Below are 7,713 nucleotides of genomic sequence, written 5' to 3' on the forward strand. Positions count from 1 at the left end.
TTGATTATGCTTACGTGGAGAGTAATAATTTTATGCATGAGACTCATGATAAGAATGCTTTATGTGATAGTTACATTGTTGAGTTTGCTCATGATGCTACTGAAAATTATTATTAGAGAGGAAAATATGGTTGTAGAAATTTTCATGTTACTAAAATACCTCTCTATGTGCTGAAATTTTTGAAGCTACACTTGTTTTATCTTCCTATGCTTGTTACTTTGCTCTTCATGAACTTGTTTATTTACAAGATTCCAATGCATAGGAAGCATTTTAGACTTAAATGTGTTTTGAATTTGCCTCTTGATGCTCTCTTTTGCTTCAAATACTATTTCTTGCGAGTGCATCATTAAAACTGCTGAGCCCATCTTAATGGCTATAAAGAAAGAACTTCTTGGGAGATAACCCATGCGTTATTTTGCTACAGTATTTTTGTTTTATATTTGAGTCTTGGAAGTTGTTTACTACTGTAGCAACCTCTCCTTATCTTAGTTTTATGTTTTTTTGTGCCAAGTAAAGTCTTGATAGTAAAGTAAGTACTAGATTTGGATTACTGCGCAGTTCCATATTTCTTTGCTGTCACTAATCTGGGTCTACCTCCCTGTAGGAAGCTCAGAAAATTAAGCCAATTTACGTGCATGATCCTCAGATATGTACGCAACTTTCATTCAATTTGAGCATTTTCATTTGAGCAAGTCTGGTGGCCTAATAAAATCCATCTTTACGGACTGTTCTGTTTTGACAGATTCTGCCTTTTATTTTGCATTGCCTCTTTTGCTATGTTGGATGAATTTCTTTGATCCATTAATGTACAGTAGCTTTATGCAATGTCCAGAAGTGTTAAGAATGATTGTGTCACCTCTGAACATATGAATTTTTATTATGCACTAACCCTCTAATGAGTTGTCTCGAGTTTGGTGTGGAGGAAGTTTTCAAGGATCAAGAGAGGAGTATGATGCAACATGATCAAGGAGAGTGAAAGCTCTAAGCTTGGGGATGCCCCGGTGGTTCACCCCTGCATATTTTAAGAAGACTCAAGCGTCTAAGCTTGCGGATGCCCAAGGCATCCCTTCTTCATCGACAACATTATCGAGGTTCCTCCCCCGAAACTATATTTTTATTCCGTCACATCTTATGTACTTTGCTTGGAGCGTCTGTTTGTTTTTGTTTTTTTTTTGTTTGAATAAAATGGATCCTAGCATTCACTTTATGGGAGAGAGACACGCTCCGCTGCAGCGTATGGACAAGTATGTCCTTAGGCTCTACTCATAGTATTCATGACGAAGTTTCTTCTTCGTTAAATTGTTATGTGGTTGGAATTGGAAAATGCTACATGTAGTAACTCTAAAATGTCTTGGATAATTTGATACTTGGCAATTGTTGTGCTCATGTTTAAGATCTTGCATCATATACTTTGCACCCATTAATGAAGAAATACTTAGAGCTTGCTAATTTGGTTTGCATATTTGGTTTCTCTAGAGTCTAGATAACATCTAGTATTGAGTTTTGAACAACAAGGAAGACGGTATGGAGTCTTATAATGTTTACAATATGTCTTTTATGTGAGTTTTGCTGTACCGTTCATCCTTGTGTTTGTTTCAAATAACCTTGCTAGCCTAAACCTTGTATCGAGAGGGAATACTTCTCATGCATCCAAAATACTTGAGCCAACCACTATGCCATTTGTGTCCACCATACCTACCTACTACATGGTATTTATCCGCCATTCCAAAGTAAATTGCTTGAGTGCTACCTTTAAAATTCCATCATTCACCTTTGCAATATATAGCTCATGGGACAAATAGCTTAAAAACTATTGTGGTATTGAATATGTACTTATGCACTTTATCTCTTATTAAGTTGCTTGTTGTGCGATAACCATGCTTCCGGGGACGCCATCAACTATTCTTTGTTGAATATCATGTGAGTTGCTATGCATGTCCGTCTTGTCTGAAGTAAGAGAGATCTACCACCTTTATGGTTGGAGCATGCATATTGTTAGAGAAGAACTTTGGGCCGCTAACTAAAGCCATGATTCATGGTGGAAGTTTCAGTTTTGGACACATATCCTCAATCTCATATGAGAATAATAATTGTTGCCACATGCTTATGCATTAAAGAGGAGTCCATTATCTGTTGTCCATGTTGTCCCGGTATGGATGTCTAAGTTGAGAATAATCAAAAGCGAGAAATCCAAAATGCGAGCTTTCTCCTTAGACCTTTGTACAGGCGGCATGGAGGTACCCCATTGTGACACTTGGTTAAAACATGTGCATTGCAAAGATCCGGTAGTCCAAGCTAATTAGGACAAGGTGCGGGCACTATTAGTATACTATGCATGAGGCTTGCAACTTGTAAGATATAATGTACATAACTCATATGCTTTATTACTACCGTTGACAAAATTGTTTCATGTTTTCAAAATAAAAGCTCTAGCACAAATATAGCAATCGATGCTTTCCTCTTTGAAGGATCATTCTCTTTACTTTTATGTTGAGTCAGTTCACCTATTTCTCTCCACCTCAAGAAGCAAACACTTGTGTGAATCTGTGCAATGATTCTTACATACTTGCATATTGTACTTGTTATATTACTCTATGTTGACAATTATCCATGAGATATACATGTTACAAGTTGAAAGCAACCGCTGAAACTTAATCTTCCTTTGTGTTGCTTCAATACCTTTACTTTGATTTATTGCTTTATGAGTTAACTCTTATGCAAGACTTATTAATACTTGTCTTGAAGTACTATTCATGAAAAGTCTTTGCTTTATGATTCACTTGTTTACTCATGTCATTACCATTGTTTTGATCGCTGCATTCACTACATATGTTTACAAATAGTATGATCAAGGTTATGATGGCATGTCACTTCGAAATTATCTTTGTTATCGTTTTACCTGCTCGGGACGAGCAGTAACTAAGCTTGGGGATGCTTGATACGTCTCCGACGTATCGATAATTTCTTATGTTCTATGCCATATTATTGATGATACCTACATGTTTTATGCACACTTTATATCATATTCGTGCATTTTCCGGAACTAACCTATTAACAAGATGCCGAAGTGCCGCTTCTGTTTTCTGCTGTTTTTGGTTTCGTAAATCCTAGTAACGAAATATTCTCGGAATTGGACGAAACGAAGACCCAGGGGCCTATTTTGCCACGAACCTTCCAGAAGACCGAAGAGCATACGAAGTGGGGCCACGGGGTGGCGACACCACATGGCGGCACGGCCAAGGGGGGGCCCGCGCCGCCCTATGGTGTGGGCCCCTCGCCAGGCCCCCGACTCTGCCCTTCCGCCTACTTAAAGCCTCCGTCGCGAAACCCCTGATGCGAAAAACCACGATACGGAAAACCTTACTGAGACGCCGCCGCCGCCGATCCCATCTCGGGGGATTCTCGAGATCTCCTCCGGCACCCTGCCGGAGAGGGGATTCATCTCCCGGAGGACTCTACACCGCCATGGTCGCCTCCGGAGTGATGAGTGAGTAGTTCACCCCTGGACTATGGGTCCATAGCAAGTAGCTAGATGGTTGTCTTCTCCTCATTGTGCTTCATTGTTGGATCTTGTGAGCTGCCTAACATGATCAAGATCATCTATCCGTAATACTCTATGTTGTGTTTGTCGGGATCCGATGGATAGAGAATACCATGTTATGTTAATTATCAAGTTATTTCATATGTGTTGTTTATGATCTTGCATGCTCTCCGTTATTAGTAGAGGCTCTGGCCAAGTTGATGCTAGTAACTCCAAGAGGGAGTATTTATGCTCGATAGTGGGTTCATGCCTGCATTGACACCTGGGGGAGTGACAGAAACCCCTAAGGTTGTGTTGTGCTATTGCCACTAGGGATAAAACATTGATGCTATGTCCGAGGATGTAGTTATTGATTACATTACGCACCATACTTAATGCAATTGTCTGTTGCTTTGCAACTTAATACTGGAAGGGGTTCGGACGATAACCTGAAGGTGGACTTTTTAGGCATAGATGCAGCTTGGATGGCGGTCTATGTACTTTGTCGTAATGCCCAATTAAATCTCACTATACTTATCATGACATGTATGTGCATTGTTATGCCCTCTCTATTTGTCAATTGCCCGACTGTAATTTGTTCACCCAACATGCTTTTATCTTATGGGAGAGACACCTCTAGTGAACTGTGGACCCCGGTCCATTCTTTTAATACTGAAATACAAATCTGCTCGCAATACTTGTTTTACTCGTTTTCTCTGCAAACAATCATCTTCCACACAATACGGTTAATCCTTTGTTACATCAAGCCGGTGAGATTGACAACCTCATCTGTTTCGTTGGGGCAAAGTACTTTGGTTGTGTTGTGCGGGTTCCACGTTGGCGCCGAAATCTCCGGTGTTGCGCCGCACTACATCCGCCGCCATCAACCTTCAACGTGCTTCTTGACTCCTACTGGTTCGATTAAACCTTGGTTTCTTACTGAGGGAAACTTGCCGCTGTGCGCATCACACCTTCCTCTTGGGGTTCCCAACGGACGTGTCAACTACACACATCAGAAAACAACAAAAAAATTAGAGATCTTTATGAACTTTATATTGAATTAGGACATGATGTGTTTGAAGAGAGAATTTAAAAACCCATGGAACTTGGTTTGCAAAATAGTTGTAGCAATGTTATTAGCATGAACTCTTTGAACACTATTATTGCTAATGCTATGGAAGAATTTAAGCTTGGGGAAGCTGGTTGTGATATTTTTATTCCCCCAAGTTTTCTTTGATGATACTTTGCATCCCATTTATGATGATTATAATGATAGTGGTATTTTGGTGCCACCTACTATGGAGGATAAAGTTTATTATGATTATACCATGCCTGCAATTTATGATGATTACAATGATGGTTGTGATAGTTTTACTCCCACTATTACTAATAAAATTGATTATGCTTATGTGGAGAGTAATGATACTTTTATGCATGTGAATAAGAATGCTTTATGTGATAGTTGTATTGTTGAGTTTGTTCATGATGCTATTAGAAATTATTATGGTAGCAGCAGCTGCTGTCGGTGCGAGGAGGAGGAAGTGGAGGGGGAAGGGAAGGTGCGGTGGTCTGGTCAATGTTGCCATCTATACAGGGCCGGCCCTGAGCCAGTGCACCCAGTGCGGCCGCACTGGGCCCCCAATATATAGGGGCCCCAGCCAAATACGCCCATTAACTTAGACTTTGATTGAAACCGGATCAGCCCAATCCCTAGCTAGCAGGCTCAGGCAAGGCATGCATGCAGCTATCGCTACAAGGAAAAGAAACCGAGCTTCACGCAATGATTCCAGTCCAGGTCATCTCAATCGTCGCATATTTAGAGTAAAATGCATCGCTAGTTCTGGAACTTACCGTCTATGTCTGAAAGCATCCTTAAACACAGAAACTGCTATATTGCAGTCCTCGAAGTTGTTTCGGATGTCCATATACAATCATGGGTACGGTTAGCCACCGTATTATGCTGACGTGGCGATGAGACGGGTCCGGACGCATTGGGTACCCCTACCACTACAACTTCCAGGATCATTGTAGTCCTGGAACTTGCTCTGAATGTTCACCCACGGTCCTGCTTATGGTTTGCCACTGTGTTACATGAGGATGATGTGAGTCCAGACCAATTAATTAATGATGCTTATTAGTGAACACAGTCTGCAAGTAAATCTATACATATTTGACCAAATAAACGGTACTACTAGCAACTCTATTTAATGCATTTTCCTCGAAAATGTATATTTGTAGGAAACGAGAGCAGGCCTTTTACACCTGTATACATGTTCATGGTTACTCGGAACAAAAAAAATATGCAAATATTTACCTGCGAAAATAGTACGTTTGTAAGTAATTAAAATACTTAAAGATAATAGTGTGTTGCATACAAAATACTACTTCCATCCCAAACCTTGTGGCGGCGCGAGGAGGTCAGGCTCCGGCAGGAGGAGGCCAGGCGGGAGGATGCCAGGCGCCGACGCGACGAGGACATGCGCCTGACGGAGCAGGAGAGGCATCTCCGCCTCAGGGAAGGCTCAGGGAAGGCTGAGGCGGAGATGCGGGCTGCTGCGGCGGAGCAGCGGGCGGCTCCGGACCCCCACTCGGCCTGGGAAGAGGCCCAATGGTCGCCGTGGCCGGAGTCCCCGGCGCGCGCGAGCCACAACAACGCATCGCCGCCCGGGGACGTCATCGACGCCCACGGCGACGAGGCCCACAAGGGCTAGGCGGCGCACCGGCGGCCACCTCGTCCTTCTCAAACCCTAGGCTAGGTTTTTTTTTAGTTTAAAGCCCACATAGAGGGTTTTCTTTTGTAGTTTAATTTTTCCCAAAATAGTGCATATGTATTAATTTGCCCAAAATAGGGCATATGTTCAATGAAATATGTTTTAGGTTTAATTGTTTTCATTTTTTGTTTTATTTGACTTTTCCGGTGCGTTCGCGCGTTGGGTGCAGTGCGCGACCCAAAGGGACCCGGCCAGGTCCGCCTGTCCGCGTGTCCGTGCGGCCACCCAAACGGTCCCATCCAGACGGGCCAACGCGTCCGATTTGGATCGCAGCGTTGGAGATATCTTATGTGCATGTACAAGCTAGCTAGTTGCCGTATGGTTTAGATCAGCCAAGTGAATGTAGGTACATATGTATTTGGCTAATCGATTGAACGGCTATAGTGTGTCACATGCATGCGTGTAATGGACGATAGGCACGCCGCTTCAGCTGAGCGTCGTGTCTGTCGCGCATGGCCATGTGCTGATGTGCGATAATTAGTGTAGGATCATAAGTGAACGTGAACTGCCTGGCTGTCTCTTCGGTGCATATAAATAGACTATTGTCCTTGCAATTTGTTGAATCTTAGTTTTGCCAAAATTCTCTATATAAAAGTTTTGGTTTACCGTTGATGGTACTGTCATTTGTTTACCTAGATATGTACAGATTTATATGCAGATTGTGTTCACTAATTAGACATCGGTAATAAAATTGTCTTGAACCCGTATCATCACCCTATCAGCACAATATAGTAGTCAACCATACTTAGCACCGTGGGTAAACATCTGGGACAACTTCAGGGACTGCAATCACCCGCGAGCTACAATGGTGGGTACCCGCAGCGATATCCTAGGCCCGCCTCGTCGCCACATCAGTGTAATACGGTGGTTAATCGATTCAGGACCGTACGTGAACATCCAGGACAACTTTAAGGACTGCAATATAGCAGTTTCTCTGTTCAAGGATGCTTTTAGACATTGCAGCTAAGTTCCAGGACTAGTGATGCATTTTACTCGCATATTAATTGTCTGCTCCTCTCGACTCTTGCCCTCGTTTTTCCCTAATCACAGCCTCGACCGGTTGTCTCTCTACCTGTTTCTTAGAGAATTAATGGAGTAGGATATCCGAATTTGATGTTCCCAATTATTTATTCCTCGACCTGGACTGTCTGTAAATCTTATACCTCCTTGGATTAGTCTACTTTTGTGCATCTGATTCATTTTGATTCATTCTCCTTCTTCATTCCTCATAGACTTGACTTGAGAGAGAAAAGCTGTGTCAGAAAAGGTCAAATGCAAGGGGCAAGAGGAAAAGAGAATTGGCGTCCGTGGCGACGGCAAGGGGATGGCTGACGACGGTCCAAGAGCAAGCCGGCGGCAAGGGATCCCTCCTCTGGGTATTTTTGTTTCAACTTTCCCTTAATTATATGCCCTAATTTTTCT

The sequence above is a fragment of the Lolium rigidum genome, chromosome 1 (genome assembly GCF_022539505.1).
Source record: "Lolium rigidum isolate FL_2022 chromosome 1, APGP_CSIRO_Lrig_0.1, whole genome shotgun sequence".
Classification (NCBI taxonomy): domain Eukaryota; kingdom Viridiplantae; phylum Streptophyta; class Magnoliopsida; order Poales; family Poaceae; genus Lolium; species Lolium rigidum.